Source organism: Leptonychotes weddellii, chromosome 10, assembly GCF_054177405.1.
Source record: "Leptonychotes weddellii isolate Sample4059 chromosome 10, ASM5417740v2, whole genome shotgun sequence".
Taxonomy (NCBI): domain Eukaryota; kingdom Metazoa; phylum Chordata; class Mammalia; order Carnivora; family Phocidae; genus Leptonychotes; species Leptonychotes weddellii.
In genome coordinates, this window is record NC_138378.1 from 57,087,761 (window position 1) to 57,112,332 (window position 24,572).

Consider the following 24,572-nt stretch of genomic DNA (forward strand, 5'->3'; position numbering starts at 1 on the left):
TGGCCTCCAGGTTAAATATCTTTCCAGTAGGTGCTACCATTACATTTTATCAGTGCCTGGCTATTTGCACAGCTCTTCCGTTTTGCATTGATCCAACAGTCTGGTGCAGTGAGCAAGGCAAGGGGCGGGTCGTATTCCCATTTCTGAGATGCTGGCTCATGTGCCCGAGGTGACCCAACTGTAGGAGGCAGCACCCTACCAGAGTGGGTGGGGAGCTCCCCCAGAGGCTGGCATGTGGCTTCACTCAGCATTCCTACGGCATGCTGGAATCGGGGAGGTCTGCCGGACCCCATGCGCGTGGCCCCTCAGCTGGGGCCAGTCTGAACTATTTCAACAGTGGACAGTGCTGTCCCCCCGGGGTGCAGCGATCAAGCACCTAGATGCAGCCATCTGAGGCCCGAGGCAGTCCTGCCCACCCTGATTCCACGGCCCCCCACTACAGCTGGCCAGATTTCTACTGTCAAGCTCTCTTTACCAAGCTTATTTCCAAGGCCAAGTTCTTGCAAGTGGTTCTGGGGATGGCGACATTTGGATAGAACACTGGAACTTGCCTGGTGTCTTAACAAGGACAACCACAGTGTCTGGCCTTGCTGAGACAGGACAACCTGGTAACGTGGGGCAGAGGTCAGGATTGAGTGCGACAGGTCCCAAGGCAATTTGAACATCTTAAAGCTCGGACCAAGTGGCCAACTCTGTAGGTTTTGTGTTTTTCTAGCCTGCTACAGCTTCCAAATATGTGATTTAGGATGTTGAAAACACTTGTTATTCCTGTGTTAATATGATGAAAGCAGGAATAAGAAAGTGTGGTCACTTGGAGGCTGTGTTGAGCAGGGCTGGGCTTCCTGCTCTCCTGACCCCGGGTTTGGTGGGCTGCTCTGGGGCCATGTCAGCTTCGGCTCTGGCAGAATTCTGTGACCTTTCCAGCAGTTCTGATGCCCTCCTTAGAGCTTATAGCCTGTTGCTTCCCAGGGGTGGTCCCAGGCCAGGGAGCAGCTCCAAGCCATCCTGGCAGGGCTGTCTGTGGTGCTGGAAGCAGGGGCCCTGCCCCAACTCCGCTGACTCCAGATCCCTCTGGGCCTGGCCCTGCTGCTCAGCCCCCAGGGGAGCAGGGCCTGCCCTATGGATGGGAGAACTCAGAGTCCCAGAGGTGGCCTGGGCCCTTCTCATTGGGGGTGGGGAGGTTGCTCAATGTTCTTTCTACTCAAACACCTGCCAGTTTGTCATGTCCAACACCTGCAGGGAATTGCAACCTGTCTTGACCAGCATTTCACTCTAAACTTCTGTCCCCTCCCCCCAGGAAGGTGAGGATTTAACCAAGCAAATTATAAGACTCCTCTGCTGGAATCAGACATGAAGGAGGATCTTGAATAAGAGAGTCAGTTATGGATGCTTTGCTGTTATGCCCAGTTCTCCAAGAGGGCAAGGAGGACAATGGGAACTGAGGTTCTTTTAGCTCCTGTTCAGGCCTTCAAGGTCTGAGTCTGGCTATTGCCACATGGAAATTTTTTCTGTGAATTCTATAATATAAGGCCAATCTTGTTCACTATCCGATAGCCCACTCCCATGAGAATCTGCCCCTCCTCGCATTTCAGGTACAGTTACCTACCAGCATGGGCTTCTGACCTGAGGTTACCTCTCCTGAGCTGTGGCCTGATAAAAAAGATGATCCGGGCCATTCTAAGATTTCAGGATGTAAGTATGGGAAACTGAGAGGCCACTGACATTTGGAAATGGGAACCAAAGCAGAAGGTTGTGGTGCAGAAAGGGGAGAGAAGCGTGTGCTTACCATGACGGTCACATGTGGGCTGAGGGCCTGAAAGAGCCAGGGGAGCAGACACTCAGGCAACAACAATAGCTAGAGGCCCTAGTTCCTGGAAAAAATGGAGTATGGCCTTAGCTCCGGATAGATTGCCCGTCTCAGGTCCCAGCTCCCACAAGAGCCAGTTGAGTCAAGCCTCCCGTTCTAGTGGTCACCATCCCTTCTGCCTAGATCCTTGCACTAAACCCCCTTTCCTGAGCCACCTGAAGGGGAGGGAGTCTGTTTCTGAAACCTATCTGCTCATCAAGAGAAAGTTTAGATCATTTACATTTAATGTAAGTATTGATAATCAGGTTTATATCTGCCATCTTGCTACTTATTTTCTATTTGTCCCATCTGTTCTTTGTTCCCTTTTTATTCTTTTTGTCTTCTTTTGCATTAATTGTGCAATTTTTAGTATTCCACTTTATCTCCATTATTGACTTGCTAACTGTATCACTTTGTTTTATTTTTTTAGTAGTTTCTCTAGGGCTTAAAATAAATATATCACAACCTACCTTCAAATAATATTATACTACTTCACGTATAATATCAGAACCTCCCAACCTCGCATACTTGCATTTTCCCTCTGTTCTTTGTACTATTGTTGTCATACATTTTACTGCTGCATGTGTTATTAACACCAGAGTACATTCTTTTGCTTTAAATCATTATTTTTTTTGCAAAAATTTTAAATGAGGGGAAAAAAAGATCTTTTATTTTTATCCACATATTTACCATTTCCTGGTCTCTCCAGTCCTTTGTGTTGATCCAAGTTTCCATTTGGCACCATTTTCCTCCTGCCTGAAGAACTGCAATATTTTTTAAGTTCAGGCCTACTGGCAACAAATGCCCTCATCTTTTCATCTGTCTGAAAAAGTCATCATTTCACCTTCATTTTTGAATTATATTTTTGCTAGATTTAAAATTCTGGGTTGACATTTTTTTTTCTTTCAACATTTTAAGATGCATTCCACTGTCTTCTGGAGTGCATAGTTTCTAATAATAAGTCTGTGATTAATTTTCTCTGTTCCTTTGTACAAAATGTGTCTTTTTTCTCTGGGTGCTTTAAAGATGTTCTCTTTTGTCACTGTTTTTCAGAAACTCAATCATATTGTATAACACGTTTGGATTTGTACATTTATAGTTCTCATCAAATTTGGAGGGAAAATATGGCCATAATTTCTTCAAACATTTTTTTTTTCTGTTTCCTCCTCTCTTCTGTCTTTCTGGAATTCCAATTTCATGGACACAAACCTGTTTGATATTATTGCACAGGTCACTGAGGCTATGCTGTACACTTAAAATGTATGCATTTTCTTACACGTAAATTAAAACTAAATATAATTGACTTAAATAAATGAGCTAATACATATAAGCCCCCCAGCACAGTTCGTGGCACACAGTCAGTGCCTAATACATCTAATTTCTCATCTCCCCAGTCCTACTGCTTTAATCCCCTTCTGTGCTGATGCCTTTTTACACACTCTCAGCCTCTTATACTTTCCACACCCTTCTCCCTCTCCCAAATTCCTCCTGTCCTTCAAGATGCGGCTTAAATCCCTCCACCTGGAATGCTTCCTACATCACTCTAGGTCACAGTTCGGAACTCTTAAAGCACTCGCTTTAAGTGCTTCCCCCAAAAGCAGAGTGAAGCGTGGTTGTGTATTGAAATGTGCCATTCACAACTTACAGATGCACCTGTGTCTTGCCTCACTGTTGGTTTTGAATTCCTCAGGGCTGACTTCTTTTTAACCCCTGTGTCCTTATCACTGCCTGCCCCAACACTGCCAGGCACTGTTGGATTTCCCATTGTCTGTTACCTGGGATGGAGCCTCCCCAGCTTGCTGGAGCCCTGCAGGTCTCCCACCCCTCGCCAGTGCACTCCTGGGGGCGAGAGACTGGTCTAGAGAGATGATGTGGTGGTCTGAGGAAAATGGACTTTGGAGTCCAGTCATCCTGCTGTGAATCTCAGCCCTGCCTGCTGCCTACCTGTGTGACTCTGGCCAAGTTACTGAGCCAAACTGACCTGCATTTTCCTCATCAGTTTCATGGTTGTGTGCGTTGGATTGAGATGAGAGAGAACTGTGTCAGGCACCTGGCTATTATCTGCTATCACGGAGAGCTAGGTGGACGAATGCAGGACCAGGCCCCCTGCCTGGCGAGGGGTATGTACATGAAGCTGGTACTCATTTGGAGAGCACTCAGACCTGTGCATTTTTTGCCAGTCATGAACTCATTTCCCCAGAGACGAGACGAGAGAAACAGGCCACATTCTAAGGGCTCTGCATACCTCACAAAAGTTTGCTGTGTTTCTTCAGCCCCATCCACACATCTGGTTGTACTTACTGATCTAAAAATGTATCCATCCTGCTTGCCGTGTTCACATTTCAGAACATGGTGTGGCCCCGGGGGGGAAAAAACTCATAAATACCATGCATTAAAAAAAATTAATGCCATGCATTTATGTACTTCCAAAAGATGAAGGTCTAGGACAAGGAGCATAGCCCTCTGCAAGCAGCAGGCACCTGGACAGCTCTGCACACTAGGGGCTGACCCACCAGGGTCCCCAGGCCTTAAGCCTAGAGGTCCTGGGCAAGGGAAAGCCCTCCAAAGCATGGAGGAGGACTTCCCAGGCAAGGAATCCAAGAAATCAAAGGCCTTATGAGTGTCTGGTAAAAGTTCACTTCCAAAGATGAGGGAAATAGCAAGGAGAGGGCAAGAGTCAGGACACCTGGTTCTTCCTTTAGACATCCTAAGTGACCAAGAGCATGCCCCTCAGTGTCTTTGGGCCTCTCTCACTCATCTGTACCAATTAGTTATATCTCCATTGCAGCTGTGATTCTGTGAATGTCTCTGAAATGGGTGAGGCAGAGATATTTGTCTGTATTTGTATTTGTCCATGTTCTCAATGCCTACAACAGTGCCCGGCATGTAGTAGATACTCCACAAATGTTTTCTTTAATTCATGAATATTATAAGGTTGAAATCATAAGCCTTTACTTAGATACAAGCTTTGCCCTCGACTACTATGACATCAGGCAAGTGATTTCATCTCTGAGGCTCTAGTTTCCTCATTTGTAGGATAGCTAATGAAGCCTCCATGTGATGCTCAAATGGGATGGTTGTAAAGTCCATAAAAGGTGCCTACACAGAGGGAGTGCTCAATAAACAGTAGCGATCAGTTACTGTAGCATCTACCACAATTCCTCTTGTTTTGAAATGGCTGTAGGAATTTCCCCTCTTCTTTTGTTTCTTTTTCCTGGCCATCCCGCTCCCAGTATAATGGTGCAGAGCCTGGAGTTTCTTCCTCAATGGGCAGTCTCTGAGGATCAGACCAAAAGAACTGGTTTATATTGTAGAAGGAGATTAAATTCAGGTTAGAGCTGATCAAGGGATATCAAACCTTGAGAGAAGTTATGAAAAAGACAAGGAAACTTTCCCCAAGAAATCTGTTGGAATACAATAGATGTTTTCATCAGTGACTGTCTCCTGTGTTGACCCATGAGGAGCAATGTGGGACTATCTGACTTTTCACTTGATGGCCTCTATAGGGCATGAACAACAACAGCTCAAGGACATTTTGATAAGGCCAGTGGGCTCAGCCAGAGATGCATGTGATCTGCTCCACAGCGACCCACAGGTCTTTGAGGTTAAAGAGTTGTTAAAATGCATTAGCGCTGCTCAAGAACAAAATGAAAGGATGTAGAGCCCTGCCTACTGCCCAACCAGCCCTGATGCCTGGCTCTGAGTGAAGGAATAGAGAAGTGCCCCACCAAAACTGCTTTCCCATGCAACTCACATTTTGCATGGGAAAGCAGGAACCTTCTTATAACCTTTAAAGCCAACCTAGGGACACTCTGGAGCCTCACTAGGGTTCCAGCACAACCTCAATGTGCTGGACCTCAGGTCAGGTGGGGTCACTATAAGCCAATGACTTTCTGTCCTCCTGCCCATTTCACCATGGGCTCCATTTGCAAGGGGAGAAGAGGAGTCACACTCTTAGCTGGACTGTGTCCTCCAGGGGCTTTCCCATAATGGCTGGAGACTGCCAGCCACCCCCAGGGCCCACATTTACAAATGGAGCTGGGCTCTTGCTTCTTATTAGGAGAGATTGGGAGGGGAGAAGGGAGGGGTAAAAGGGCATGATGTGTCATGATTGAGGTTGGGACAGAAAAGAGAAAGAAATTTTCTCTATTTGTGTGTCTTACCTACATTACCAGTTTTGTCTGTGGCAGCTGAAGATAGGAAGTGCTGACCTATGACTGGCAAGTAATGTGAAAAGAGAGGTTAAACTGAGCTGGGCTAAGCTGAGCTGAACTGAGTGGAGCTGAGTTGAGTGGAATTGAGCTGAGCTAAGCTGAGCTGAGTTGACCTGAGTTGAGCTGAACTGAGCTGAGTTGAGTTGAGCTGAGCTGAGTTGAGCTGAATTGAGTGGAGCTGAGCTGAGCTGAGCTGAATTAAGTGGAGCTGAGTTGAGTGGAGCTGAGCTGAGCTGAGTTGAGTTGAGCTGAGCTGAATTGAGTGGAGCTGAGTTAAGTGGAGTTGAGGTGAGTTGAGCTGAGCTGAGTTGAGCTGAGTTGAATTGAGTAGAGCTGAGTTGAGTAGAGTTGAACTGAGCTGAGCTGAGCTAAGTAGAATTAGAAGATAGATACTACCCTCTTAGAATCCCCTGGAACAAGGCATCTATTCTGTGCAGAGATTGAGTTGGTTTTCCTTAAAACTGCTTCTGGCAACTGAAGCAGAGAAATGCTCATGGAAAGGACATCCAGGAAAACCATCTCAAGATTCTCTTCTGGTTCCCAGAAGCAACACTCCCACAGGTGTCCCCATGAAGCTCCTCGTTCCAGCCAGTCCCTGGGCTGCCCTTATTTCCACTGTGCCTTTCTGTCCCTGCTCTTCATTCCACTCTTCCTCTCCACTCTCACTCCTCACCTCTCATGGGAATGACCTCCTAGAGCCTTCTCCAAGGGCCTTTCTGGAATAACCTGGTGTTATCCAGAGATTCTGTACCTATCTGATTGTGTATCACCTTATACTGACTTCCATCCTCAATTTGTTGTGTCACTCTGGGTCCTTTCCCCTGAACAATTGTAAATGCTATGAAGGAGAGACTTGTGATTCCTTGGTGTCTCCCAGAGTACAGAGCCCAGTATACAATAGGTGCTCAATAAATGCTTCTTGCATGAATGCTTGAGAGGCTGTATTAGCTCATATCTTAAGACACTTTTTAAAAAGTTTGTATCATAACTGGGCTGCACTGTGTACATTCAACCAGTATTTCAATGTTTATCATGAGAAATTTTCGGTTTCTCTGGCTCCAGGCTTTGGGTGCTCTGAGGCTGCTGAAGAGCTCTGGACTAGGGGTAAGGACATCAGGCCTGGGTCCCAGCCCTGCCACCAATTTGTGTGTGATCTAGAGTTAGTCAGATAACTTTTCTCCACTTCCCTACCTGTGCTGTGGGTCATCACCTGCTCTTATAGAGTGTTGTGAGCAGAGAATGGGACAGTTTTGAAAGAGCTTTGGTAAATGCTGAATAAATGAAGGAGGTTATTATTCTAAGGGCCTCATGAGGTATTCATTCAACAGACCTTTATTGATAATCTCCTCCGCATCAGGTACTAGGCATGGGCAAGTGTTATAGTGAAGCACCAAGAATATAGGGGGAGGAGGGAGAAAGGCATCTGGGGGTGGGGGGGGGTGGTGGAAGGGAGTGGCATTTGAAGAGACCTTGAAGAAACGATCAGATGTCTCCAGGAGGAAAGGCCCGTGGGTAGTAGCGTCCTCCTGGCAGTGTGCAGAAGGCTGAAGGTTTGGACAGGAGCATTGAATGGTGTTCTGTGGCCACAGCAAAAGCGAAGCAGGGTGATGAGGCTGTAGGGGAGGGATTGGAGACTCAAGAAGAGGGTAGGGCCCTCCAGCTGGTGGCTGCGGTGGGGCGGGGTGGAGCAGGGCAGGATACAAGCCCGTGTTGGGGAGAAGAGGTTTCAGATCTCCTCTGGGCCTCTGGCTAGGTGCAGGCACAGCAGTGCCTGGACCCACAGGGTAAGCAGGGAGGCCAGGCCCCCCGAGGTGCTCTGCGGGAATGACAGAAGCACAGCGTCTGGTCCTTCCCACTCCTGAGGAGCTCCGAAGACAGAGATGGCCGGGAGGAGATCCAACGTCTTGAGGTTAGGGCGTGGGAAGGAGCCCCAGGGCCAGATTATTCTCCTGCCCTTCAAATATGTCAGGCTTTTTGTACCTCGGTGACTCTGGGCCCACTTTCCCTCTGTGAGCAGGACTGTTCCTGCCTCCCATCCTCTGGGTCCCAACTCCCACATCACTAGGGGCTCTCCTTGCCCAGAGGTCCTTCTCACTCTTCTTTCTCTATTTGGTCCCATTTGTTTCTTTTACAACACTTGTCCTTACTGGGTTTTCTGGTCTGTCTCTCCCCCACTGAAGTATCAGTTCCATGAAAATAGGGACTTCGTCTCTCACCCCAAGATAGCGCTGATGCCTGGCACCCAGTGTCTGGTATGCAGTCGGTGCTGAATAACTGAATCATGGCCTGGCTGTGCCGCATGACTTGAAGAGCATTGAATTTAAACATGCAGTGTCATCCCTGGGTTAAAGTAGCGATCCACAACCCCTATGATAGGGATCAAGAAACCCAGGGCTCATTGTTAGTCTTAAGGTCGTGTCCCATTAAATTTCACAGTAAGGGACCAGGAGAGTCAGCACAAAGCCCCAAGGCTGTAATTCTGGCTCTGTGTGCCCCTCCCCCAACTCAAGTACAGAGCATCGTGTCCTAAATCCTGAATCTTAAATCCAGCCTGGTCAGAGGACAGGCAGGCTTGCATATGAGGGTCTCCCATGGGGCCACAGCCGGCCACGGAGAATGGAAAGAACAGGCTTCAATGGACAAAACCTGCCATCACCTTACTTAGCAATACATGTTTTTCTAAATAACAGATTTAAATAAGTAATGCAAACTGTGAAAATCTGTGGTTAAAAATGAAAGGGGAGGGGTGGGGATAAAGAATCTAACAGATGGTTGCCAGGCCTCCCTCGTTGACAGGTGGGATAGAATCATCTGCATGAGCACATCTCTGAAGGGCTTCTTTTTATTGGCCCGTTTATTGGTCATACCGCAGTGTGAGCCCTGCATGGTCAAACTGCAGTGTCAGCCCAACCCAGAGCAGCCCCGGGAAGGAGGCCCTCCTGCTTGCCTGTGCCTCACCTATGGCCACAGTGTTGCCCCTTACAAAAAGGAGAAAGAAAATTGTACATGCTGGTCAAAAGCGTGGACATCGGCCAAAGCCCTTGGGGTAGCCAAGTCGCATCTCTCTCTCTCTTTCTCTCTCTCTCTATCTCACACACACACACGTCACTTTGTGCTGCCCCATGGCCTTCTCCCTCTCTGCTCGGTTCACACCTGCTCTCTGAGTTCAGGACTTGTGGGGCACTGGGGAAATCCTGCCTCGTCCACTAACTGGTTCTTGTGGGAGAGCCTCAGAGGTAGGAACCAGCCAGTGTCCTCCAGCATCCCCGTGGCCTGTCACAGGCCATCCATGTCTGAGGTGCAGTCATCCCCATTTCCCAATATGGCCATGGGTTTGGGGCCAGGCTCCACGGGCAGGGCTGCTCATCATCAGTCCTTTGTCTCTCTGTGGTCCCACTGTGAGTTGTGGCAGAGCTGTGTGAGTGAGGAAGGCTGGCCTCTGGACACCGGTGCTGAGTGACCAGGAGTCCGCAGCGGGTCCACAAAGCCCAATGGGATGGTGGGAGCTCTCCTAGGAAGTGAAGTGTAGTCTCGGGGACGCCTGCCATTCACCGAGCACTCGGGCCAGGCACTGTGCTAAACTCCTTTTGTGCGGAATCTCACTCAACCATCTCAACCACCCTATGAAGTGTGCCTCCACCACATCATCACTGATCTTCATTTAATGTACCAGGAACCGGAGACACGAAAAGGGCGAGGAGCTCGCCCAAGGCCACAGGGTCAGCAGCGGTGAGCCAGGGTGCGGTCCCACTCCCCACTTTCTGCTCTAAACCCTTCTGGGCCGGGGCACTAACACACAGCCCTCCCAGACCTCACCTGTCCCACAGTCCCACAGGAACCTGTGCAGAGGCCCTGGATGCGGTGCAGGCTCAGGTGGGAGGCCGCCTCTTGGTGGCATGACTCACTCAAGTCACTGGCCCTCTCCGGCTTCTCATCAGTAATATGGGGTTTGCGATAGAAGCTACCTCCCAAAGTAATTGGGAAGACGACGTGTGCTAATATGTGGAAAAGGCTTAGAAGGGTGCCTGGCAGTGGATGCATTCAGGAAATGTGAGACTTTGTCACCATTATTAAGAACATGATGTTCCAACTGGATCATTCCAGGTGTCTGTCTGACCCCCAGTCTCTTCTCTGGGAGATCTGTGCATTGACTTCCAATATCCGCTCTTTTTTTAACTTGTCCCTTCACATCTCATTCTTCCACCTTCTTTTCTCCGCCTCCCAGCTCCATCATGCCACTGAATCTATTTAATTCATTCTAATGCTCGGAGCCCTAGATCCCTGAATGTGACAGATTGGGAGTGGGGGTGGAGGCAGAGAATGGGGGAGCTTGTGTAATAAGACATAAATAAACTTTCACACGCCTCGCTTTTTTTTAATTACAGATTTTATCCTGTCATGGGGCAAATTTTGCCTTGTCTTCTCTTGAATCAGCGGGAAGACGTTTTATTCACGTGTCTCTCCCCAGCACGCAGCACAGTAGGTGCTCAGTGTGTGGTGGCGCGTTGGGTTCTGTTGGGCCAACATTCATGCCAGGTGCTGCTTGTTCTAAGGCCTCCCGCCCGCTCGCTCACTGGATGCACTGATACCATCTTAAAGTCTCCATGCCGGGAGAGGAAAAGCACTCAAATGTCTAGCTTCTGAAGGAAATGTGTTCAGTCCTCTTGATGGACACCACATTTTAAGTCCCCAGCTTGATCTCCATGGCTCCTTATTGTTCCCCCTTACTTCCGGCATCCCCGGCCTCTAACATTCAGGAAGGGGGTTTCAGCACAGACTTTCAGCTTGATGAATGGCAGGGCGCAGGTGACGTGATAGAGCCCAGCACACACCTGAGGGGACTTAGACGTTTGATCTGAGCAGCATGAAGAAATCCCCGCAAAGCGTCTACAGACACCTCCCCCACCACTGGAAAGGCGTTTTTCAGGTTACCTCCCCAAGTAGTCCTCTGTAAAAACTGTGAATCGTGGAGGCTTCACCCATCACGCCATGTCACGGACAGAGAAGCCAGGGTTCAAACCCTCGTCCCAGCATCCGTTGAGTGAGTTCCTTACTTTCTGTGCCACGGCTTCCTCGTTGACAGAGCAGGGCTGTGAGGAGATCAGCCGGTTCAATGGAGCCTTCCTCACTCTCATGGCCCGCTGAGCGCAGGCCACCGAGGAAAGAAGAATTTTGAGAGAGAGAGAGAAGAGGAAAAAGAAAGGGAGGAAGGTTGCTTTTGGATTATGTCAGGGCCTGAGTGGGACAGGGTGGTGGGTGGAGGCTGGGAAGGGAGAGAGCCATTTACTGGCACCATCAATAAACAAGGATTGAGGATATAAAGCAAGGCATTGTGCTAAGTGCTGAGGAAGTAAAAAGGAATTTTTATTTGTAAGTTATACCCCCTCTACTTCCAAAGAGAATTTGAAGGTGACTCACAATGAAAACCACATATGCAGCAAGATCACTAAAATAGAACATCAAGTCCAGGGAAATGAAGAAAAGAAATCAGTGTTACCACCATGCACCAAGGTCTTGTGTGCATTCCATCATGTAATCCAGCAACCCCATTTTACAGATAAGAAAGACAAGAACAAAGAGGCATACCCAGGGCAAGTGCAGGTGTGACAGGCATGGCACCCGGAGTCCATGATACTTTTAGGAGCCCATGAAAATGTTTTAGAATCAGAAGAAGAAGAAGAAGAAGAAAGCCTGGCTCGAAGAAAATGTTTGAATATGTAATATCAATGTATTCTTTATACCAGCATCAGTTTTTACTTTTTTAATGGAGGAAGGGGCCCACAAATGTAAAAGTGCCGAGGACCCCGAAAAGTTATGCAGCCCTGGGCCACAAACTCCAGACTGCCTGACTCCAAACTTGTGCTCTTGCCAAGCCTAATTGAGAATATTTGCTGTCTTTGAGCATAACGAGCAACTCAGCTCTAAAACCAAAAAGAGACCACGAGGAGATAAATAATTCTCAGTTTCATAAAAAAAGATGTGTAGTGAGACATGTGCTCACTTTACAATGTGATCGTAAGGGGGAAAATGTAGTTTTCTTATTTTCTTTAGAACTAATCCACACTTTCTTATCAGTTCCACTAGGGATCTGGCCCAGGGCTGGGGGTAGGGAGGTAGAAACTAAATTTTGTCTAAATTGGTAAACTTCCAATCTGACTCAGTAACTAAACTGATCTTTTTTAAGTAACTTGGATGACTCGGGTGAATCTCAACCTTTGGGAGATGGCTTTCTCTGCTTCCTGAACCCAGTGTGGCCAATGGTTCTGACCAGATCCTCGTGGCAGCCGGGAGAGGGTCCTTGAGTCCCTGTGGCTCCTCATTGCTCTCCTCCACAAGAAGCTGGACTAGCCTGCTCCGTGCACTGATGACCACCACAGTGGGATGGACCCCATCTGGCTCTCTGGGGTGCTATGCCGGGATGCAACACTGGAACCCATGGTCCAGGGCCCGAGTGGCCAGGCCTGTCCCCTGCCACTCTGCTGGCTCTCTCTCGGCACCTGGTGCTGTCTCAGGCTTCCCTACCTGTACTTCCTGCTGTACTTCCATGCCATCACGGGGCTGCTTCTCCTGGACTTGTGGTCTTCCCCCACATGCATGGATCAGGGCACCCCTGGCCCTGACACTAACTGTCTCCTTCATACTTTTCTGGATGCTTCAGAAACTCCCCGAGTGCCAGGTTGTGTGTGGGGAAGGTGGTGGGGGCAAGAATGGTAGCAGCAGAGAAAAACCTTGGTGCCTGATCTACCTGTTCTCTCTCTAGCCTCTTGTCCTTCTTACAGTCTATCAGAATAGAAGGAGCAGGTGTTCCTGCTTCATTTTCTCAGAACTAGTCAGGCAGACCCAACTCTTAGATGAGAGTTAAAGGAATTTAGAAAAACCTTTCTCTTAATGATGACGACATTCCATCCAAGAATCTTGCTATAGATGCAGACAAAAATCTCATCTGAATGAGTTGAGCTGGTATTTTATATGCCGCCCTCTCACCTTGTGCCCCAAACATTGCTTCAGTGGACAAGAAACCGCAGAACAACAAGATTTCCAGGATATGAAAACTCATCTGAAAGTGTTAACCCCATTGCAGAAACCTAACAGTTCAAGAGGAGAAACCAACTATGCTGATATTAAATTTCAAAAGAAATGCACAGTTGACCCTTGAACAACAGGGGTTGAACTGCATGGGTCCACTTATATGTGGACTTTTTATAATATGGTACTGTAAATGTATTTTCTCTTATGATTTTATTTTATTTTATTTTATTTACTTATTTGAGAGAGAGAGTGAGCAGGAGTGAGGGGAGAGGCAGAGGGAGAAGCAGACTCCCCACTGAGCAGGGACCTGGGATCATGACCCGAGCCAAAGGCAGGCACCTAACTGACTGAGCCACCCAGGTACCCCATCTTAGGATTTTCTTAATAACATTTTCTTTTCTCTAGCTTACTTTATTGTAAAAATGCAGTGCATATTACATATAGCATACAAAATGTGTTAATTGACTGTTTATGTTACCAGTAAGGCTAACAGTCAATAGTAAGCTATTGGTAGTTAAGTTTTGAGTCGTCAAAAGTTGTTTTTGAATTTTTGACTGCATGGGGGATTGGCACCCCTAACCCCCACATTGTTTAAAGGTCTACTATATTCTGTGCCTCCTTCCTGTACAAGGAAGATAGAACAACATACTGAACACGAGCCTCAATGTTTATTTTGCAAACCTTCTTCCAATAGCTATTTATCACCTTTGTAAAAGTAGAATATGAGGCATTTCTGGTGAAAGAGGGCTAATCAGGTGAGTCCAGTAGTGTTGTACCTGGTGTTCTCACCACTGGATGCAGCTTAGACATCCCAGAGAAGACAGCACAGCACAGCATGACTGGTCTTTCAGGCGGGGTTTAGACTGGGGAGCAAAGTCACTATCCTCCTCTCCCTCCTTGAAGGGGAACAGGTTGAGTTTTAAAAAAGGAAGAACGCATAGCCAACCTCTCATCCGTAACAGCTTTTTTTTTTTTTTTTTTAATATTAATCATGATTCAAAATGTGCCAGAAATGGTTTGAGAGTTTGGGGAGGAACTGACTTTTGGGAGGAAATGACTTCAATAAGTATGACATGTTGAAGAATAAGAGATCAAACTCTAGGATCTTCTAGATTCAGGCTGGACATATGCAACTGTTAAAGGTCTGGATACAAATCATGACTCTTACTCTGGACCAGGAGAAAGACTCCAGAAGGCTGAGTAGTTGCCTTATCCAGAAAGAACGTGATCATGAGGAAAATCAAGATCTTTGGGTTGGAAGGCACTCAAGAGATCATCTTGGGGCACCTGGGTGGCTCAGTTGGTTAAGCATCTGCCTTCAACTCAGATCATGATCCCAGAGTCCTGGGATCGAGCCCCATATTGGGCTCCCTGCTCAGCGGGAAGCCTGCTTCTCCCTCTCCCACTCCCCCTGCTTGTGTTCCTCCTCTCTCTCTCTCTCTCTCCATCAAACAAATAAGTAAAATCTTAAAAAAAAAACAAAACTGAACATTTTAAAGAGATCATCTTGTCCAACCACTGCCTCCACTGAGATGGAGAACAAGACAAGGATGGTCACTGTCACCACTTCTATCAACATTGTACTGGAAGTCCTACCCATTTCAATAAAGGAAAAAAAAAACAAACAATGTAAGAGCTAAGATTGAAAAAAGGACAAACAAAACTTAAATTTGTACTAATAACATAATAATGTTTTATTGTCAAATTATTATCATAATTATGTGGATCATGATCCAAGGGTCTACTAATATTATTAGATGAGTAAGAGAGTTTTGCAAGATGGCTGGGTATAAAATTAACATACCTAAAATGAGTTTTTTTCAACATACGGACAATAAACAAGAGAAAATGAAATTTTAAAAAGTGATCATTTACATTCACAACAAAAATGAGATATTTATGAATGAGTCTAACAAAATGTTACTTTTTTTTAGAAAATGATGAATTAAGCAGAAATTTTATTTCCAAACTCATCAAAGATTATTACAAACACAAATAAAGTATCCTTTTAAAAGTGTCCCAAATTAAATCAAAGGCACATCATCAAAGTAAAATACTTGTGACATTAAGAATTCATTTAGGTTGTAGTATTTTCCATTATTTTGTTTTTAATCATTTGCAGTGTTCTGAAGACCAAATTTAAACATCTTTTTTAAAGACATGAAATAATGTAGTTTGTTTTTTGTTTTTTTAAGTACAACCACATCTATAAAGTAGAGGAACTTAAGAAGACAAAAACCAAATCATCTTCATACACAGGATGGGGCAATCTAATACACAACACAACAGGAATCTTTCCAAACAAGTTTACTAAGAAACAGCTCCCATGCTTAGTGTTACAAATAAAACAATCTTCTCATTTAGAAAAATCAGAACATCATTTGATTAATAAAGCCTATTCTTCCCCCAATTTTATACTTGCTTGTTTTCATTTAGAAACTGTTAAATTCACAAGAAAAGAACAAGTTTTGTTATGGGATAAAAATCTTAGGAACAACAAATTAATGAAATACTCAACTTTTTTAAATAAAGATTTATTTATTTATTTGAGAGAGAGAGAGCACAAGTGGGGGTAGGAGCAGAGGGAGAGGGATAAGCAGACTCCCTGCTGAACAGAGAGCCTGACTTAGAACCGGATCCCAGGACAATGAGATCATGACCTGAGCCAAAATCAAGTCAGACACTTAATGGACTGCACCACCCAGGTGCCCCGAAATACTCAAGTTTTTAACAAAAATGTTTCTCTTCCCAAAATGCAAGTGTCCAGTTAATAAAACAGACATAATATTCCAGATCTAGAAACACTAGTAATTTGCTTATGAAAGAGGTGTATGTATTTGGTGGCAACATTTTTGTTGGTCTTAAATATAAAAGCACTTTACCAAAAGAATCGGGCCATTATTATTTAAAGTCTCCTCCTTCACCCAGTTTCCTTATCTGAATAGGAAACTCATCAATTTCTGTAGAATTTTGGCCATAGGACCAGGCCACAGGAAATATCTAACTCATTTGGCTGGAGAAGTGTTTTCTTGAGACTTGGAGGCAGTCATTCATCACTTTAAGCTTAAAAGCATTCCTCAGCGAACTTCTTCCCAGCCTTTAGGATAAAGCACAGGATCTGGGCCCCTGGAAGGTGTTGCTTCCAGCCAGAACACCTACCAGCAGGCATTCTGCATACAGTACTGTTGAAGCTCTGCAGCTTCCTGCAAGACCTTGAATCTCTCCACTCCGGCCTCCAGTTGGAGCGGCTCCATCAGGCGCTGCAGGGCATTCACGTTGGCCCCAGAAGACTTGGCTGCAGCATGGGGCTCCAAGGGCCTGTTTGCTAGACTTCTATAAAAAATTATTAAACTTTATTGAGAGACATTAAAGGATGCTCTAAGAAACTCAGAGGTATACTATATTCATGAAGGGATGAGTCACATTGTAAAGATGTCCTTTTCCACAAATTTATATGTGGATTCACTGCATTCTAATCAAAATCCCAACACATTATTGCATGTAGGATTTGTTAAGCTTATTGTAAAATTCATATGAGAGTGCAATAAGAAGAAAAACAAAGTGACAGAACTGTCCTACCAGGGATTATGACTTACCGTAAAGTCATAGTAATTCAGACAGTGTGTCATGATCACAGGCATAGAGAAATAGAATAGAGAGCCCATGAACAGATCCACGTGTATAGGGATACTTGATATATAATAGAAGTTGGATTACAGAGCAGTGGGGAAAAAGAAACAGACTTTAAAAAAATGATGCTGGAAAAAAGAAGTGGTAGGGGGCGCCTGGGTGGCTCAGTTGGTTAAGCGTCGGCCTCCAGCTCAGGTCATGATCCCAGGGTCCTGGGATCGAGCCCTGGGTTGGGCTCCTTGCTCAGCAGGGAGCCTGCTTCTCCCTCTCCCTCTGCCTGCCGCTCCCCCTGCTTGTGCTCTCTCTTTGTCAAATAAATAAATAAAATCTTAGAAAATAAATAAAATAAAATGAAAAGTTTAAGAATGAGTCATTAAAAAAAAACCAATGAATTTAAAAAAAAAGAGTGGTGGGGAAATGTGTTAAAAGGAGGAGTAAGACCCTTGTGGGGTCTTTACTGATCACTCCAACATGCACGGACATTGCACTTGGAGAGGCAAATGAAACGAAAGGATTTATTATGATTGCATCCTAGAAGAGGGCAGCACGGCGGGCTACACAAAGTCAATTATATCTCAATTAAAAAAAAAGAATGCATACAGTAAGTACTTACTTCCCAAGCCTAAAGATCAACTATACAACTAGCTTAAACTGTATGAAATTGCTATCACCCAACCACTTTGTCTCCTACATTTAACCCTAATATTTTCAGGGTGCGTACACAGAGGGTAAAACCATAAAGGAAAGAAGGTAACGATGACCAGAAAAGTCAGGATCATGTCACCTCTGTGGAAAAGGGAGGGAGATTTGATCGGGAGAGGTGTGGAGTGGGGGAGCACTTCACAGGTACTGGAGATGTTCTAGTCTATTTCTTGATCTCATGGGTGGTTACGTAGATATTTGCTTTACAGGTACTCTTTAAACTCTTAATAAGTTTTATGCATTTAAAAAAGAATATTTTCTTTTGAAAAGTAGAGGCCAGTTCTGAATCATTGCGCTCTAGCCAAACAAGTCATCTATCTCCGGGTGGGGGCCAGAGAGCAGGACACCTCCTGCCGGAAGCCGGGGGCCCACATTACAGATGACCTGTAACAGTCGCCTGGCACAGCTGATTTGTCTTGTTTTGTTTTTCCTAGCTAACAATTGCCAACATTCTTATTATTCCACTAATAATGATATATTCTAATAAATTATTTATGTGTGTTTACCCAACAGGAAGTGTGCCCCTTGAGGGCAAGGCCTGAGTTTTTATGGTTGACCCCATAAGAGCAGAGTGCCCGGCACACTGTAGATACCCAGTTAAAAGTCCTTGAAAGAGCAGATAGAGCTCTTAATACTTGCAGGTCTTTGAGGGGATTTTATTTTCAGAACGAGTGGAGAGATTTTTAAAGCCAAACATGGGGAATAGAGTGGGTTTTTACGTGCAAATGTGCTAGCATGGTAAAAACAGACAAAAGTGTATTTAGTGAGTGGGACAGTGCGTGCTGTATTTTGAATCCTCATTTATGTGCCCATCTAATTATGCTGCTAGGACTTGCCAGCCACACAGGGCCTTCTACTTCCTTGCAGGGCCCGGGGGCAATTACTCACTTTGTGTTTGGGGTAAATAGGACTCCCAGAGAGGTGCACTGAGGAAGCTCAGAACTGGCCTTTGCAGGTGAGGCCATGAAGGGATGGGCACAGCGGGGCCCCAGGACGGGGATGGTGGGAAAGTTGCCCCCGAAAGGGGCTGGTTCCTCCACATGCCTGCTCCGCACCCTCAGTCTTAGAGGGTGAGCACTCAGATGACACGGTTTGGGGAACATTTTCCTTTCTCGTTCTCTTTCCTTCCTTTTTCCTTCCTTCTTGCCTGCTTTCCTCCCCCCTTCCCTTCTCTCTTTTCTCTCTTCCTCTTTCCCTTCTTTGCTTCTCTGTTGTCCCCTCCCCCTCTCTCTGGCTCTTCCTCTCCCTCCCAACCCCTTCACTGGGCAATCTTTCTAGTCCTCTGTTTCTATCTCCCTCTGTCAGTCAGATGGACCCAGTGGTGAAGAAACCCAAACACGTTCGCTATTCTCCTCTCTCCTCCCCAAGAGACCAGCTCAGACTGCAGTTCTTAGGAGGCTGAATTCCCTTGGGGCCCTTTGCCCTGTGTACTCTCCACCCCACTCCCCTGCAGGCCACAGACCCCTCTGGGTGGCCTGGAACCTGCTCCACCAGGCAACCACAAAGCCCCCTGGGGCTGGCCCAGGACTCCTTCCCAAAACCAGAGCAGGGGCCATCTCTTACTTCTAAATGTATCCACCCTTAGCTCCAAGAGTGAATGCCCCCCCTTTCTGGACCCCATAATAGAAACGAATGCAGATTTTGGCTGCCCTTCTTTTCACCCCAAAGAAGGGCTGCTTTTGCAATAAGGGCATTAGAAGATTGTCGTCTGCCAGGAATGCATAGACGTTTTTCCTCCAGTGCCTGCTCTGGGCTGACCTGGTCTGATTGACAGGAGAGGTAGACAGGACAGGGTGAGGGGAGGAGGGCAGGAAGGGGGCTGGAGAGGTGGAGTCTGGGAGGGTAGAGGGAAGCAGAGGGAGAAGGAAAAGATCAAGTTCCCAGCATTTTAGAACTGGAGGAGGAGATAGAAGACCCTCTAGCAGGCTGCTCCAACACACACACCAGCCATTTTTCAGAGGAGGAAACTGAGGCCTCAGAGACAAGAAGCGATTTGCTCCCATCCTGCATTGATCATCGGCAGAGTCCAGACCAGCAGGCAGGTCTCTTGACTCAGATCCCAGCCCAGCACCGCCCCTCGGCCTGACTCAAGGCAGAGAAAATTGACTGTCTTGGCAGCAAAATGAAACCTTTTGATTTATGAGGAATTCTGAGATATCTTCCAGTTGACAGTCTTTGGAGAATTGCACAAGCCCACACTTTTGTGGGGGCAGCATTTAATGAAATGAACACATGAGTTATTCGTTTTTCATTAAGGATGACATGCAGAGAGTCCATATCTAAGGAGGAAAAATAGGTCCTGGCCTGGGGCCCTAGAGTCCCAGGGAGCACCTGTCTCAAGACACAGGGAAAGGCAGGAGGTTGGGGGGCAGGGGGTTAAACACCTTCCAGACACTTCCTGTCATGTTCATTGGCTCGTGTAATTCTCATAGGGACCCAGGCCTGGTACCGTTGCGCTAGCATTGCAGATGAGAAAACCGAAGCTCAGAGGGAGCAAGGAACAAGCCCAGCGTCACCCAGCTAGTGAGCAACAGAGCCAAAATGAAAATCCCAGGCTGCTTTGGCTCAGCCCCAACAAGCTGTCCGTGCAGGAATGGGAAGCCGGCTGTGCAGCCTGGACTCCAACTGTGCAGACACTCGCTTTCGATGGACGCTCCGAAGACAGAGGAGCCCTGCAGCCCGGCAAGGGCAACCCTGGGCTTTGGTGGTCAGCCAGGCCCGGCTGAATGGTGGCCGAGCCTATGAGGTGCAGGGAGCAGTTGGCCCATGACAGTGATGCCCGGCAGGCTTTGGTCTTATTCCTTTCCAGCGTCCAAGCCTCCGAGTAACCTGTATCAGGAAACCCAGTCGGCCCCCATCTCCGATGCAGGTGTGACAAATGTGGGCCTTGGAACCAGGCAGACCCGAGCTCGACTCCTGAGCTCGCCACTCATTATCTGTCAGGCCCTGAAAGAGGGCCTCGATCCCTCTTAAGCCTCAGTTTCCACACTTGGAATAGTTACATACAGCACTTACCTCTCGGCATTGTCATGAAGTTTGAAAATAATACTATTAATAATAATAATGCTATTATAATTAGTAACAGCAACTGTCTAATAGTAATGACAACTAACATATTGAGTGCATTTTATGTGCCGTGCACGGTGCTAACTAAAAGTGAATCTTCAGCACGACGCTCTGAAGTGTAACGTCATGAGCTCCATTTTACCTAGGAAGAGACAAGCCCAGAGAAGCTGTTCCCTTGCCTGAACCACACAGTTAGCAAAACGACAGCATCAGAATTTGAACCCAGGTCTGTCTGTACCCCCAGCCCATGAACATGACTATCTTTATAAGCAAAGTAAGTAGCACATGGCCAACATTCAACAAATGGGAGTTCCAGTCCCTTCTTTTTCCCCTAAAAGCCCAGATTCCCACAGTGCCCACCGGTATTTGCTTTAGGGCTTGCCTGCATGGAGTTTTCTGGGAGTCAAGAGAAAGCTAGGGAGGTGGGTGGGGGAGGGGGCATCTCTCATTCCAGGCTCCCCTCCCTTCCCTGGCGTCCTTATAGGGTTTGGCAAAAGCTGCTTTGCTGAGGCCTCTTGTGTTGCTGGAAACATGGCAAGTTTATTTTGGCACCGCGAAGAGGGCCCGAGTCCACCCCCCTGGGCGCCTCTGTGGGAAGAGGGCCTAGGGAATGTGGCCCAGGCCCTGTCAGTGCCTGCTGGCCTCCCAGCACACCCCCAGCACAGTTACAGCTGTCACGTGTGGCTCCGGAAGGAAACAAGGTCCGAGCTTTCTCCCTGCCCCCTCCAGAGTCCGCCTCCAGAAAAGGACGTCAGTCCAAGGCCCAGGTGCTGTGGTACCTACCAGCCAGCCCGGGGCCAAGCAAGGGGCTTCTACTTCCAAATCCTCACACCACCCTCTCTAAGGAAGGCCTCACTTCCCTGTTTCACAAACCCAGGGCCTGAGGCTCAGGGGGGCCATGAGGCAGTTGGGCCAAGCTGTGGAAGCAGGTTGTGGCCTTGCCACTCTGGCGCCGCTGGGCCTGTCCCAGCCCGGGAGGCGTCCCTTCCGCAGCACTCTCAATAGAAGTTTCGTCCAGGCGTTGTCTGAGCTCCGCTGGTGTTCCCTGTGAAAGCCTCGTCTCTAGGCTTTCCCGGGTTGAGTTAGAAACTGCTTCCCTGTCACTTTCTCCCACAGGCCCCAGAAATCCTCAGTCTGACTCCAGGCAAAGGGAGGAAATCCAGATCTCCACCCTGGGCCATACCTGTTCTTCAGAGATGGGAAGATGGCCCCGATGACCCTCGATCATCCCTATTCTTGCCCTCGGACTGGTGTGGCTGTGGGTCTGGTATGGGTGCCCTCCCAAGGGTCCCGGCCGCTGGGACCCTGGCCCTGTGAGGCTTCTCTTGCCCTCTCTTGTAACTGCTACACTCGGCTCCAGGTGGAAATTAGGGGAGGCTTAGGGTGAAAGGTCCAGCCAGGTGAGGATGCCAGGCCGGCCCCAGGCAAGGGGGTGGGGTGCATGGGGACTCCTACGTTGGTCCAAAGAACTGGAAAGGCCCAGCAACCATGAGAAAAGTCACCAAGGCACTGAGTCGGTGGTGCCCCATGGGCGGGAAGAGCCCTTGGGCCACAGGGGCAAACTGAGGTTCCCTCTCCCCACCTACATATCCGCATCTGACCACCCCCCCGCCAAGCTTGGCAGCCCAGGGCCAGACGGGGCGCGGGGGCTCGGATTCCCCAGCAGCACCAGCACAGATGACAGTTTTCAGGGCTCCTTTTCCACAGGAGCCCCTTGATCCCACAACAACTCCTGGCAGGAGGTGGCTGGGGCAAGCTTCATCTTAGGTTACAGATGAGGAAGCAGGCTCCAAGAGCTCAGAAGGGCAGAGGGAGGCCTGAATGCAGGCTCCCGGCTCCCAGGCACAGAGCCCCCCTCTCCCTCTGTGACTCTGGGAAGACAGGTCTGGGGACAGCTGCAAGGCACAGATGGAAATAAGCAGGCCCAGTCAAAGGGCCGTGAGAAAAGTGACTGATGGGTTGTTTGATCGAATCATCAAGACTTTGTCTCCCAGAGCCCCCGTCAGGCTCTTTTTGGGTTTCTCTGCTGGAATAATAAACCCCTGGCGAACAGGGGAAGCAGCCCAGGCCAGCCCAGCTCAGTGCACTGAGCTGAAGAGGAGAGCAGATCTGCGCTCACAGTTCCTGCCCAGGGCGAGGCTGAAACGCACGTTCCTATTTAAAGCCACACCTCGTTCATCACTTCAGCACCAACCAACAATTAAACCTGATTCAATCAGACACTGACAACTAATTTAAACCAGGCCTCACAAATGGGCTTGTCACTGGCTATTTAAAACCCTCTCCTGGCCTCCGGGGCTCTTCAGAACCCGGATTGTTGGTGCTGCGAGAGCGAAGATCCGCATGCGGTGTCGGGGGGGGCCGGTCTAGGGTTCCTCCCGCTCTAGGCCTTGCCCTGGCCTGGGCTGGCTCTCTGGGGGGGTCGACTTCTGGGAGGAATGCCGGAAGGAGGGAGCGGGGGGAAGCAAAGAAAAAGCTAAAGCCCACTCCAGAGGTCATATGAGCTGCAAATGCACACACTTCTGGTGCCTGGTTTGGCTTGATTCAGGCCCCGAGCAACTGTGGTGCCTAGGGGGTATAGGAAGCCTCAGAACTCGGGTTTGAACCCTGACTCTGCAATCAACCACCCAATCCTGTGACCTCGGCTGGCTCTTGGGCTTTTTTGGCCTCACTGCCCTTACCAGGATAGGGAGGATAACAAAAATCTCCCCCCAGAACCGCCCCCCACTGCCCACACGGGGTTAAGAGAACCTCAAATCTGGCCACCCTGGTAAAAACAGTCGGAAGATGAGAAGTCCTAAGACACAGAAGTTCTGCAGTAGAGCAAGCTCGAGCTTGTGCTGGGTCTGGCTCTGTGCCGGAGTCGGGGCGGGCAGCATGGCGGATTCCAACACGTGGTCCTGCCGTTCACGTGTCTTTCTAGAGCTGCAGGAACATGCAGTAGATCACCAAGTATGGATGATGACCCCTTCAGGCCAAAGACTCGGGCCAGACTGGCGTACTTAGGGAGGTCTTCCTGGAGGTGGGGGGCTTGAGGCGAGATTTGAAGGGTGGGCAAGATGCGAGTAAGCCGAGAGCTGGAGGGGAAGCCAAAGAGCTGGCAGCGAGCTCCCACAGCGATTTCCCATTTAATCCTCCCAAGCACCCTGATTTTCTAGGGTGAGGATGCTGAGAGTTGAAGTGACTGGCCGCTGGGAGATTAAGGCAGCCAGACACTAGCTTGGACCTCCTGACACCAGCTGCCGTGGTCCCACTCTGCCCCGCACTGCCCCTCGCCTCTCCACAGAGCAGAGGTTACCAGGGAGGGAAGGCAGAAAGCCTCCCGGCAGGGCTCTTCCCCTAGGATTCCTCCTGCATATCCTTCTCAAAAGCAAGAAAGTACAAAAGATACGGCTTGAAGGCAAAGAGCTTATGGGAGAAATTGGGGAGGGGCTGAGGAGCATGGGGGTACTGAGAGCCGCCCATCCCTGCACTGCAGGGAACTGGGGCTGCCCTAAAGGGGAGAGGGGCCTTGTGGGTCTCCAAGTTCTCGTGTGTGGGAGGAAACAATAGTCTCTTTTCTGGGGCCTCTAGGGGTGAGAAGGAGTGAGATCATGTCTGGGGAGGGAGGGGGCAAGGACACAGGATATGAGTGTGCTCCCAGGGGAGCACGAGGGAGTTGAGGAGCAGGGCCTTAAGAATGGCTGTTTCCCTCGCCAAAGTCCCCCATGGCCTCGACCCCACCATCCCTCCCTCCCTTGGCCATAAGTCAGGACTGTCTGACTCTGCTAGGATTCTTCAGAGGTCTCACAGACCCCACTGGACGGCAAGCCCCCCTCCCCAGGGCAGGTCCATGGCATCAAACTGAAGAGCCCAGGGCCAAGACAAGGGCAGCCTTGAAGCAACCCCCAAACCTGCCGCTTATTAGCTGTGTGATTTTAAGCCTGTCCCTTAACCTACTTGAGATTCTCCTGTGTAATGAAGGTAAAAATAGGACCTCTCCCATGTGGTTATTGTGAAAATTAAATGAGTTCATCAGAGTAAGTGCTTACCAAAAATATCTTCATTTGGTATCCCCAGAGCAAAGTCCCCATCTCAGCATGCAG

General features: G+C 48.2%; 2 long non-coding RNA genes and 1 pseudogene across 6 annotated transcripts in view; 1 reads left to right on the forward strand and 2 right to left on the reverse strand.

The window, feature by feature from the left end:
• The window catches only part of LOC145723890 (uncharacterized), a 1,084,435-nt gene that overhangs the window by 960,366 nt on the left and 99,497 nt on the right, over window positions 1–24,572 (reverse strand). The window lies entirely within an intron of this gene.
• LOC115937135 (uncharacterized) overlaps window positions 1–24,572 on the forward strand; it is a 55,675-nt gene that overhangs the window by 22,418 nt on the left and 8,685 nt on the right. Inside the window, exon 1 of one of the 3 annotated variants that reach the window (XR_014149269.1) lies at window positions 19,254–21,754. The exons of the other annotated variants lie outside the window; for them this stretch is intronic. This is a non-coding gene — a long non-coding RNA (uncharacterized LOC115937135). Of the gene's footprint in view, window positions 1–19,253; window positions 21,755–24,572 lie in introns of those variants that run through there. 3 annotated transcript variants of the gene reach the window in all.
• On the reverse strand, window positions 14,809–16,696 carry LOC102728792 (guanine nucleotide-binding protein G(I)/G(S)/G(O) subunit gamma-10 pseudogene; annotated as a pseudogene).